Here is a 12858-nt window from a genome sequence, read left to right on the forward strand (position 1 = left end):
CTTGTAAAATAGTGTTGACAGTATTATGCTAGGGCTTTATTCTTTCACCACGTACTGGTGGGCTTTCTTTTATTTGGGAGTAGTCCTTTGCTGAGTCCTGCACGGCGCCTTGGATCAAACAGGAGCGACCCAGCCAGGGAAAGTGGTTCCTTTTGGGAGAAGGTGACAGTACGTTTGATCCAACGCAGAGGACCCATTTCATCTTGTTATGCGTTGGCTGTGCATTGTTTTGATCGCCCCCTCCTCCCATATTTATGAAGCTCGTGGTGTTTCTCTTCCTCGGTTTTCTTATTTGTAGCTGCAGATTTCGCAGTTGCTTTTGTGTGCCACTTGCCTCCCCGAAATTTGGCCCAACAGTTTTGAGTAGCTGAACGATTTATCGAGGACAGATCAGAGGAAATGTGGCTGCTGCGTGTTCGCAAGGCAGAAGGAGCGACATAAGGTTAGGTGACTGATGTGTGAGTTTCTGAATTTGATTTGGTTTTACATGGAAAGGTTGAAGCAATGATCCATGTATTCTAATAAAAATCATCAGTACAAATCAAATAAAATCTGGCTTCGTGGCTATTTTCCCGCTGTATCACTCACAGCTAGCCTGCACTGCAGAGCGACTTTGGCAGGCACTGGCTCTCCCACAACAGAATCTTCAAGTTGCATTGCAATCTTCGCGTTGGGCAGGCATCTTTTCCAATCAACCTTTTGCTAATCTCATCAGATAAATCATTATTCTCCCCCGACAGCTCAGGCTTCCCTGGCCACTTCTCTGCTTCTTGTTTTCCCTCAAGATGCCTGGTTATTGTCATTCTTCAGGTCCCCACATCCATCTCCTTTCCAACCTGCGACATTTCTCCCATTCCTGAGAAGAGTTATGGCTCCTGCCCTGCTGCAGCCTGGCTTTGTGGCACATACAGCGGGGGCAGCTAACCTCCTTTTCACCAGTGTCTTATTGGTGAGCAGATGGGCCAAGACGGGGGGAGCAGAGTGGCGGACTTAATGGAATAAAGTGTCTTCTCCCTGATCCTCTGAGAATGATAGGCCTGGACCCGAGCCTCACTTGGGCTTTTTGTTTGTTGTGGTTGTAACAGCTATTACCCTCAGACTTGTTACAGAGTAAGCATGTCTCTGCATGTTCCTAAGACCCTAAAAGTGAAAGTATGTGAAACAATATGCATTTGAGGGACACCATGGGCAGTTTCTGTCGTCATAGGTCTGAGCAGCTGCAAATTAATGCCACCCCGAGTCTGTGGTTTAGAGACTATGCTACGAACTACGCAGGGCAGAACAGAGGTGATAAGCAGACATTGCTGGCAGGATTTGGGGCCAATCTTGGCAGCGTGAAAATGATTGTAGTCGGCTTGTATATTTAAGTCAGAAGCTTCTCTTGATCCCAATTTCATACTTTAAACGATTCCAGATGCACATCTTAATTGAAATGAATATAAAAAAAATGTTTAGAGATAACCAAAGCATAAGGCAAAAGTGTGATTGTATTATTGAGGTTCAGTGTGAAATGCCTGCATCAGATTTCTCTGACCGAGCAGATGAAAAACAAGAACATGAGATTTGTCTTAGACACGATCATCAATATCAAGAAACTGTAAGAGTATTCAAGTGTGCCCTCGGTGTCTTCCTCCACCCCCACTGGCTACCTCCTCTTCTGCAGTTTCATGAGCCCTGAAGGGAGGAATTTGATGAAGACATACCATTCAGGACTGAGTGCTCTGAGGTCTCACATTTTCTGCACACTGTCCACTTGTGGGTCTCTGCTTTAGTTCCTGTTTACTGTAGAAAGAAGCTTCTCTGATGGTGGCTGAACAAGGCACTAATTTATGGGTACGGCAGAATATTGTTAGAAGCCATTTTATTGTTTGAGTATTTGGTTTTCTCCTAGGTCCATAGCCTATCTACTCTCAGGTTCTTGGCCACCTGAGCAGGTATAGGTCTCAGGTACAGGATCCATCTCGCAGAGTGGGCCTTAAATCCAATCAGATAATGAGTTGTTACTTCCACAACCTTTTGTGCCACTACAACAGGCAGGTCACTGCTGTTGATCAGAGGGTTTGTTGGCTCATCGTTAAAGGCTCGGTTCACAACTAGACTATAAGAAATACTCATTTTAAGTGTCAGTCTGTCCATCCATCACTAAAATATTTAGATATTTCTGTAATAATTTAGATATTTCTCAGTCTTATTTTTGCCTGGAAGAGCTGTACTGGAATTTCCTCTGTGTCACGTCCGATTATGTGTGTCTATCTAGTAGAATATGGCAGGTCTTACATACTAATAGGTAGAAAGGGTATGACTTGGAGTGATGTCCCATAGGTTGATAGCCTGGCCCCAGAGTGGAGGATTCAGCTATTGCATTGGTTCATCTATTGAATTGGTTCCCAAGTCTTCATTTTGGCAGAATTCTTTCCCAGTTTATAAAACAAATATGTTTAACATATTCTTTTCTTGTGCCCCTCTCTCTTCCCGACCCAAGCCACAAGAAGACTAGTACTGATCGTGGTCTGTCACTACCATATAAGTAAATAAGTGAAGAAATATCTAATTAATTAAATAGATATCTAATTAATTAAATAAATATCTAATTAATTAAATAGGATTGAAATTTCTCTGAAGTTTTCCTTTGGTTCCCAGACCAGCGTTCTGTTAGGACTCACTAGGAAATCATTTTAGAATGAGGATGGGGATATGGGCTAGAGGGTGTTTTCGCTTTTTACCTGCCATTATTTTCACTTTTTCATGTTTTCAATGAGTGTGCAACTAAGACCTGGGTAGAGTGGTCTTAAAGGATCTCTTCATTGATTGCTGGTGAATGCAGCATGGGGAAGCTACTACCAGTACATTGGCCAGGTGACAGTCATTAGCTTAACACCTGAAAAGTAAGCCACCGTGCTTTCATGGGGCTCGTGATAGGACACCCTTGGAAACACACAGGGTCACTTTTCTAGTGCTGTATTCACTTGGATAGAAATCATGAGGAAGTATCACCTGGACTTGTATGTATTCTTCTGAAGCTCCATATCATCTAGAGTAGCACTGAGGAGCGACTTCCCATCAAAATCAAAACAAAGCGGTGTGCTGTTTAAATACACTGCACAATCTTTTGACATAGTCGCCTTCACAGGCATGGGTGGTACCAGTTTGGAGTATGAATTCCAAGGTGGATAAAAATATCAAAAGTATTGAACCGCCTGATTTTGATAACTTACTGATCTGTCACATAAAGGTACTGAATAATGAAGAAGTGAAAAATAATCCATATGTTCCTGCTTGCAAATTATTCACAAACAACATATAAGTTAAGCTGCATTGTAGTTAAAATTAGGAACACTAGTGACCATTGGGAGGAGTTTAAAAGATACTTCCTTTTGTTCTCAACCTTTGATCTTTTATTGATTAGTACATAGTGGAATCCAGGATAGCTGTAATTTCTAATGAGGATCCGTAGGGACTTTGCTGGTCAGCCAACAACGTGGGACCACCAAATAGTGTTTATGTTGTGCGTTACTTTCTGGAAGAGTTGCTAAAATCATCTTGAGGCTAACAGGTAAACAAGAGGCTCTCCAATGTCCAAATAAGTACCTGAAGATTGTCTAATTTGGGGATTCAAACATGGTACAATAATATTACACTCTTTCTAGATTTTGGGCTAGTCAGGGCAATATACATTTGACCAAGTAAGTGTGTTGATAAACCACAGATATTGCATATATCCATCTTCCATGTTTTCATAATTCTCATGCATAAAGTTATATCTGATTACGAATCAGATTGTATTTAGGCAGCATAGACCACTGAGCCCATGGAGCAAAGGGAAGAGAGGCCTGTGCCTCAGCATTGCGACCTCACATTTAAAGTATTTCAGATTTGTTTTTGAGAGATTTCAGATGCACATGGACTCATAAAAGCATGAAGTTTCTATAGTTCTAAGAGCTTTTGGGCGCACATGTGTTCGATGCTGTGTCCCCTCTTTTTAACTGTAAGAGAGAAAGGGTTTGTTGAAAGCGGGAGGAACTGTGTGTTCTGCCTTGATCAAGGAGTCAGATAATCTGGTCTGTTTGCTGAAGGGTTCTGCACCTTGAGACTTTTATAGGGCAGTTCTAAAGCTCTGAGCCTTCTTATTCTGCCGATACCCAGAAGATTGCTTTAATGAGGAGTAAAGGGCCTTTTTCCAATTACAAGGGAATAACTGTATTAAGTTCCTGTGTTATGTCAACCTGCTTTGATTTGATTACTGTGCAAGAAATGGATTTATCTGTCAGTGTTACTTAATTAGGCTTTCTCATTGATGTTTTGCAGAGTAATATAGTGTGGTTTGCACATTTGAGCCCAAATACAGAGAAAATTGGCCTAAAACTGAGACATGACCCCTGAAGAAAACATGCGGAATTGGTTGGTTGCCTGTGGCAGGTCATAGGCTGTGTGTGTGAACACAGGTGGAAGGATAGATAGAGATGCAGAAAGGATGGAAGGGAAATCTGGGGTGCGATGGGGTGTTTGTTAAAAGTAAAGTTGGTGGTTGGGTAGTTATTTGATACACAAGTGACTATTAGAAAGCTGGATTTCTGAATACTGAAAAGTGTTGGCTTTACCAAAACCAGAGAAGGATCTTATAAAGAATGAGAAGAGATGAGAATACAAGAAATGGGAGAAGTGTTCCTTTAAAAAAAAAATGTATTGTTATTGTCATCATCATCATCCCTAAAAAGGGAACTAGAAGGAAAAAATAAGAAACAATAATAAAATGTCTTTTGTGTCTTTTGGGAGAAGTTGACCACCACTGTGGTTATACAGAGCAATTATAGCCCTGCTAACATTTCAATTAAAGGAGCCCCTCTTCTCAGAAGTTCACAAATGACACTTCAGGGTGCCTAGATGAATAGGGGAAAACAAGGAAAAAGACAGAACTCTTGTGAGCTTCAACTTTGTTCTCCCCACACCCCTATTGGAATACAGTGAATAAATTATTAAGCATGTAGGCGTTTTCTGTTTGTATTGGTGATTTCGCACCATAAATATTACATGTATGACTTTACAAATATACGTGTAAGTTGTATGCTCAAGGCGTAGGAAATGAAGGACGTCTTTGAATTTGTTCCTCTGTTTAATGTTTTATTTCCTGAAATGTTTATCTCGTTTTTGCTCACCTTGCCCGAGGAACTTGCCCACAATAGCCTCCCCGTTTACTTGGATCCTTTGGGGTGTCCCTATTAGATGAGTTTGGTGGCTAGCCTCAGCCTCAAGCTTCAGGTACCACAGCTGACTTCAGGCTGTCATTGTCACCTGGTTTGGGTCCTTAGTGTCCCACTGTGCTGTTTTAGGGAGACTACTTTTTAGGGTTATAGTTTACATTGCTCTATTCATGGCCTCTCTGATTCCTGAGCTCTTGTTCAGGACTTCCTTTCAGGGGAAGATCATATCATCCTAGCTACCTGGACCCATCATGGCGTCAATCATGGTAGCAAGTCTCTCCACATCTTCCATTGATTAGTCAAACGAGTATTTTTCAAGTTAGATTATCAGGGTCAGCTCCAAACTGCAGGAATTGCTACAGAGTACAATTTGTAGATGACTTTTGTCTGGATTTTCCAGTTTAACTATCTCCCTTGCAGTTTAAGAGGATTGTAGAATTTCAGACATATTTTTATCATGGTAGTAATGTGTTCTTTTACTGTCACCTGAATTTGTGAAAATTCTCTCTCTGATTCATACTGTGAAACTTATTCCATTCTATATGTCCACATGTCCAATATGAACTTTGGAAAAGGAGTTTATAAACTCAGGAAAAATAACACTTGTTTATTTATTTATTAGAATAACATTTTTTTTTGTTATTTAATAGTGCTTAAAAGGCATACTAACTGACCTTAATAAAAGGTAAAAGCAATACAGTAATCCCACTCCAAACAAGTTATTTTCTACCCTGTGTTCTCTGCAGTATCTGCAGTGTACTTCCAGGCATGCACACTTTACACAATACACACACACACACACACACACACACACACACACACACACACACACTTTCAGTTTCTGATCTGATATGGAAAGCTCAGAGAAAGCCAGAGCTGACAGTAGTGATTTGAACAAGGGAAGCCCAGGTCTGCCTTCTCTTCACTGACTGTGTCTTATAGTATGTGTGGAAGGTATCACTGCCTCGTCCTTTCCTCAGTCGGCTCTGGTAAGTGCCAGAGATACTCCTCAGTGCCCATCCTTGCACAGATTCCTGCACGCTTAAGCACCCCATCTTGTTTCCAATAGAAAACAGCGGCAGTCGTGCTTGTGTGGACATGGTCTATCAGTGTTAGGAGCGCCTCAACTCTCCCCATGTCGGCACTAGTCCTCAAATTTGCCTTCAAATCACTCCTCTTAGAGCTCTTATTGTGCTGGGTGCTAATGAAAATGTGCACGTCCTTAACACGCTCTTTGCTGATGAAATATTTTGAACTCTAAATTCATCTGGCACTGACGGAGAGCATATGCCATCTCAGTTTGTGCGGAGGGCTCAGCCAAGGGTTCTTCCTGGGCTGGGGAATTAGGAGGAGCCACAGATGTACACATTCTGTGAGTCTCCATGATGGCGTGGAGGGTACGTAACAGCTCCTGTTGTTGCAGAGAGGACTCAAGACAATGTAGATGCTAACCTGTTTCAAAAGGATTATCTTTCTCGGAGGAACTTAGCACACTTAGCCTCTGCACACTTTCTGATATGTGGAAGTGTTCAGGAAGAAGCCAGTACATCTCCCCAGGAGCAGGCATTTGAGTGATTCGGAGTGTCTGTCGCCTTGTCTGTGATTTCAGGGTGCTCTAGAGTCTTGGGTGTTTAGTGTGTTCTAGCCTCAAAGTAATGAAAGAACTAATTCAAAGCTCTACATAGAACCAAGGTATCCAGTTAGCGCTCATACTCGTTGAGAATATGCCTCCTTAATATTTGGTCTGCCTTCTTTATGTAGTTCTGTGGTCTGCTAGCATAACTTTAGACAGCACTTCGTTCATATAGCAGAAAGATGCTTTAGTCATAAGACATAAGATGAATATTTTAAAGATCACTGAACATACTGAGAAAATGGAATTGTTTGAATTCTCGCTTGTGATAAAGCCTTAGAGCTTCGTGGAGAAAGTGGCCTCCGTCCATCCCCACCGTTGTGTGCTTCTCCACTCTCCAGGTGACTCTGCCAAAACCTTTGGTCTGTTTAGCAAAACTAGGAATTAGAAAAGTGTGAGACTCAGACGTCCTTAACTCACCGTTTGCAAGGGGCTTGGAGCACTTTAGTTCTGGAGGCCGTGAGCGGATGAGGTACTCTCAGGAGGGATTGGATGTTCTGGAGATGGTACTTCTTAGTGTTTACCAAGTGTCAATCAACCATTTACCATAAAGGTGTCTCCTTTAGCTGGCCAATACTGTCTTCCCTTTGTCTGTCTTTGGGTAGGTTCTGCTCTTTTCTCATGGTTTGTTTCAAGAGGCCATTAAATTTCCTAAATTGGTCTGGCGGGGTTGCCCACACCTTTAATCCTCATGATTAATCCCTCATGAGGCAGAGGCAGACGGATCTCTGTGAGTTCGAGGCCAGCCTGCACTACAGGGTGAGTGCCAGGACAGCCAAGGCCACACAGAGAAACCCTGTCTCAAAAAAGAAAACACAACCAAATTTTCTAAATTGACCTATGTCCTCAGGGCAGAAAAATCTTCTTGAACCCTTGGGTTCCAGCTTTCCCTTTGATTTTGTCTTGATGGAACTTTCATATCTTTTCAGCTCATTAGTATTTTAAAGAAGATGTAAAAGAAAAAAAAAACTGTTATCCATCATTTTTAGTCTTCTGTGGGAGAGTTATCCAAATATACTAGCCTGTCCTATTTCCAAGAATGGAAATCGAACTCGCTTATTTTATGGTTCACAAAAATAAGTTCAGAGAGGCCAGTGACTTATTTGGACTATGGTGATGGGCACAGCAGAGTGCCTTTCAAGTCTAAGGCTGTTCCCAGCTCCTAGCACAGTGCTTCCGGGTTATCCAGTTTCCTTGTTAGTTTCAGCCTGTTTGTCTGCAAAGTAGGGAGCCAAGTCATCAGGTCTTGAAGAGCAGTGAATGGATGGGAAACCATGAAAGATTAGAATTCTGCCAGAGTAGCCTACCTCCCAGTGGCAGCTTCTGTTTAACTCCTGCCCAGACAACCTTTTGTAATTTGGCAGTGAAGGGGCAGATACCTTAGAAGGACTCCAGAGCTATCCGAGTGAGTGGAGAGTGCCCCAATGTCTTGGCCACACTTTCAGAGTGACCTACACATCTGTGAAAGTTGCCGGGCTTATCCTACTTTGTATTACTATCAGAGAAAGCTCAGGCAATCGTATCCATTTCGATCTTTTGAAAGTGTAATTTGTTCCGTCTACTAGTATTTTTGTACCACAGGAGTGGCAGGGCCTGTCACTTCAGATGCTCTCATCCACACGTTTTTCTTTTGCTACTATGTTGCCTTGATCTTTCCCCACTGGTTGTTTTGTCTTATAATCAAGACAGGAGCACTTCGTATACAAAAAAATCACTTCATCACTTGTTTGATTCAGTAAGAAACTAATGAGCCCACCCTTTGCTCTGTACCATTCAAGGTGTTAAAAGGTAGCTAAGCATGTTTCTTTTCTGTAAGGTATATATTTATAAACATATTTATATAAATACAATATAAATTTATATAAATTATATATTATAAATATATATTTATAATTTATATAATGTATAATTTATAAATTATTTAGAATTTAATTATTTATAATTACATTTAATTATAAATTCAAAATAAATATAAATATAAAATAATAAATAAATGTATGAATTTATAATTATTTATAATCTTTAAATTATATAATAATTTATAAAATTATATAATTTATATAATAAATAAATAGGTAAATAGGTAAATCACAGCTTGGGATGGAGTGTGCAAATAACCACAGGCTTATTTGTAGAAGAAATGTCTGTAATATCAACCCAGCCTCAGCAACTCCCCAGGTATAATTTTCATAGGTAAAATAAATTATTCCTTTCTATTCTGACCTCTGATGGGAGAACTTGAATTTTCTATCAAATTTAAGATGTGTTAATTTTATTTTTCCTGAACAATTTTTGTCTTTTCTGATAATTGCATTAAGTTTTCTTTTTAACTTAGTCGATATAATAGCTTCTGAAGTCTCCATGTGCCTCAGGCAAACATCTGGCCCACTGTTTTGATAAAATTACTATATACTGGCTTTATTATTTACGTTTTATGTTATTACCTTCTGATTCATTCAAATGTTTGTTCAATTTACTTATTGATTATTATTCTTTAATGTTTCATAGCTACAGTAGTGGGTAGAAAATGTGCATTAAATGCGTTCATTTCACCTGGTGGACTAGGGGGAGCATTCTGACTGGTGCAGAAGTCAGAAACCACTGAGGTGTGTGTTGGGTGCACATGCCGAGTCTTGGTCCCATATCACCTGTGCATGTGTCTTACCGCTTCTGTTTACTAACACGTCAGGTGCAGTTCTAGCCCACCTAATCTTCACTTTTTGCAGATGTAAAACTGGCGTGCTGTTAGGGCATGCAAGTGGCCAGCACAAGGCTGCTCACCCTTCTAGGCTTACTTCATCTGAGAGGGCAGGAACAGTTAAGCATGCCTACCCATGGCCGTCAGGGCAGATGTGGCCAGAGATGGCTAGAAGGCTTGTACAAAATTATGAACTTACTTTAAAGCATTGAGGTTTTAGCAGGGCCTAGTGGCACATGGCTTTAATCCCAGCACTTGGAGGCAGTCGCAGGTGGAATTCTAGGAGTCTGATTCCAAAGTGAACTCTAGTGAGTTCTAGGGCAGTCAGGGCTACATGGTGAGACCCTGTTGCAGAAAAGCAAAAGCACCTTAGTTTTTGTTTTTGTAAGGCAGGGATTTGTTTTGTATTATTTTAAATCCAGTTCTGTAGGTCTCAAGCATGGGCTTTGTAGATGTCAGTGATTTCTACAGCGCAGTGTCAAAAAGTTGGACACCTCTTCTATGCACAGGGAGTAGTAAGAACAAAACCATGTGGACATCAGAGGCCATACAGTATCTGGCGGGGGGGGGGGGTGAGTGGTAGGCAAACATAGGCCATGTTCAGGGTTCATACAAAGAGATTCTATTCTAGCGAGTATCACTGGGATGCTGTTGAGACAAGATCATGTGGAGTTAGAGGTTTCTTTTTTCCTTTTTTTTCTTATCTAGAGGACTTAAAATTATTTGTGTGTGTGTGTGTGTGTGTGTGTGTGCACATGAAGACATCAAAGGATGTCACATACTCTGGGATTGGAGTTACAGGCAGTTGTGGACGACCTGATATGGGTTCTCAGAGTCCTCTGTAAGAACAGTATGTGCACTTAACCACTGATCGCACTACCATCAACAGGAGAACCCTTTTAAGGAACCAGGTGAGGCAAGCTGCTATCAGTGGTGTGGGCGGGACTTGTCTTCTGTTTCTGGTAGCATATCCTGTGGTTCTCATCCTCTGTGATGCGCCTGAAAGTTGCCTGGGGACCTTGTGATAAACACAGTTGCCTTTGCCTCACGGGTGAGGTCCAGGCTCAGTGTGTTTGTGGTGCACCCTAAGAAGCTGGCTTTGAAGTGAGCATGCGAAATGATTCAGATGGAGGCGGGTGGACGTTGAGATGAGATGCTCTGGACTGGTTACTGAGGAAATGTTCACTCACTTGGCAGGTCTGATGAAGCTCAGGGCAGGGAAGATGTAAACAGATGGCCGAAAGTAGCATGTTTACCTGAATTGTGAGTCGCCACATCCAGCTTTCTTCTTGCTGTAGATAAATGCCTACCAGTTTATACAGATTTTTTTTCTATAGATAAAATAGAATTATAACTCACTGGGCAGAGCTGGTGATTGGTCCTCATCCTCTAGGTCTGGCTAGCCCAGGGAGAGGAGATCCTGTTCAAAAGAGAGCAATAAAAGAGAGGAAGCAGGAAGGGAGGCAGAGCAGCATGAGGTCAGGAAATGAGAAAGATGGAAATGGGGAAGGATGGGAAAAGAGCAGTCAGATCTGATTGGGTGGGAATCTCTTTGTGGAGGAACCCAGCCAGTATTTAACCTGTTTTGAAAGAGCTCGACTTCCAGCATTTTTAATTAGTGGCTTGCTCGCTTTTGAAATTGCCCAGTTGGGAATACTCAAGTTTTGTTGTGTTTTATCTGCCAGCTAATTAGCAGGCTGCTGGGTTGACCATCATTTTCTCCCTTTATTCGGTGGACAGAAGATAAGCAGAAAGGTCTACTGAACAGTTCAGCTCAAGCCTGAGTTCAAATCCATAGCCACGGTGTACTGAGGGAAGAATTCTTAGTTATAGGTCAAGTTCTAGCATGTCTTGTTTCATTGGCCTGGGGTGTCTGTATCCCAGCAGGGTCCATACTTGGGCAAGAACATTCATTTGTGATTGTATGGGCCTGCTCTGTGTCTTCGTAGAATGGTTAGCTGTGTTCCTGACCTCTAGCCCAACCAGCAATAAGCAAAAATGCCTATGGAACTGGACAATGTCCTTTGGGGGCAAAACTGCCCCCAGTGGCCATTCCCTAGCAGAACTCTATGCTCCGCTTTGCCCTCACCTATCTTATAAGTCCAAAGTCATCCCCCCTTCCTTTAATGAAAAGATAGACAAGTCCAAGCAATATGAAATCTATTGCAGACAGAGAAAATCAAATCTATTCCTTTCTTGCTTTTTGGACAGATTTAAGGGCAGGGTCTCCCATTGATCCAAGTTGGCTGTTACAGATTTAAAGAAAAACAAAACAGAACAACAACAGCAACAAAAGCAAGTCAAGTTGTGCTGAATGTTTAAAAATCTGCAGTGATTGCGAGATTTTATTTTTACATTTTTCCCCTGAAAATATTTGCGTTTTAGTTAAGAGTCAAGAGAACTGTGCACAATACAAAACTAACTGGTAAAAATCCCTGCAGGTTGGAAGTGACTTCTTTGTGTACTATAGCTCAGTGTGTGCAGGATAGGGTGGCATGTTGGGCTGTTAAACAGCAGGTTTGGGGGAAGTTTTACACCTTGCTCTCCGGCTTGATGTGGTCTCCCGAGCTTTCTTTCTGTGCCTTAAGCTTGCCATGCAGCAAGTCTAACTGTCCACTGGGGACATCTGCCTGTAACTTCTTATCTTCTGAACTACCAGCCAAGAGGAATTGAGTAACTGTGGTTAAGACAGAGAAAGAGGGAGGAGGAGTGCGAGGGAGGCAGCAAGAGGGAGAAAGAGTGGGGACAGGAAGCAAAGGACACAGAGGGATAGAGGGAGGGTGGAGATTTAAACTTACTACCCGTAAGTTAGTTGCTGTTACCATCCCATCTCTTAAGATATCCTGTTACACTGTGTCCTTCTCTGTACCCCAAAATAAGCCAATTAATTATACTGTGATAACCTCTGCTGATAATAAACGAGCAGTAATGAGAAGAGTGACAGTAGACCATTAAGAGAATAAACAGTATCAGGGAGTTGTTAGGAGAGTCAATAATAGGATTATGTCTCCTCCATCAGAGTTTCACACCCTCCTCTGATTCTGTCACGGGATGTTTGTGATGGCCACCTGCCATCAGCCAGGATCAATATATACATATGTACATACATGTATATACAAAGATATACATACACAAATACAAATAGATATGCATACATATATATGTTGGGGAAAGGGTAGATATGATCAAATGAATTATATCAAACTCAGAGCAATGATGATGATGGTGGTGGTGGTGGAGGTGGTGGTGATGATGATTTTAGGCTATATGGAGCATCCTGGATTCTTTCTTTCTTTCTTTCTTTCTTTCTTTCTTTCTTTCTTTCTTTC

General features: G+C 41.5%; 1 protein-coding gene across 8 annotated transcripts in view; it reads left to right on the plus strand.

Moving 5' to 3' along the window:
* Window positions 1–12858, plus strand: part of Tcf4 (transcription factor 4) — a 341388-nt gene that overhangs the window by 103074 nt on the left and 225456 nt on the right. The gene's annotated exons all lie outside the window — the stretch shown is intronic.

The sequence above is a fragment of the Psammomys obesus genome, unplaced genomic scaffold (assembly GCF_907164565.1).
Source record: "Psammomys obesus unplaced genomic scaffold, mPsaObe1.curated_primary_1811, whole genome shotgun sequence".
NCBI classification, from domain to species: Eukaryota; Metazoa; Chordata; class Mammalia; order Rodentia; family Muridae; genus Psammomys; species Psammomys obesus.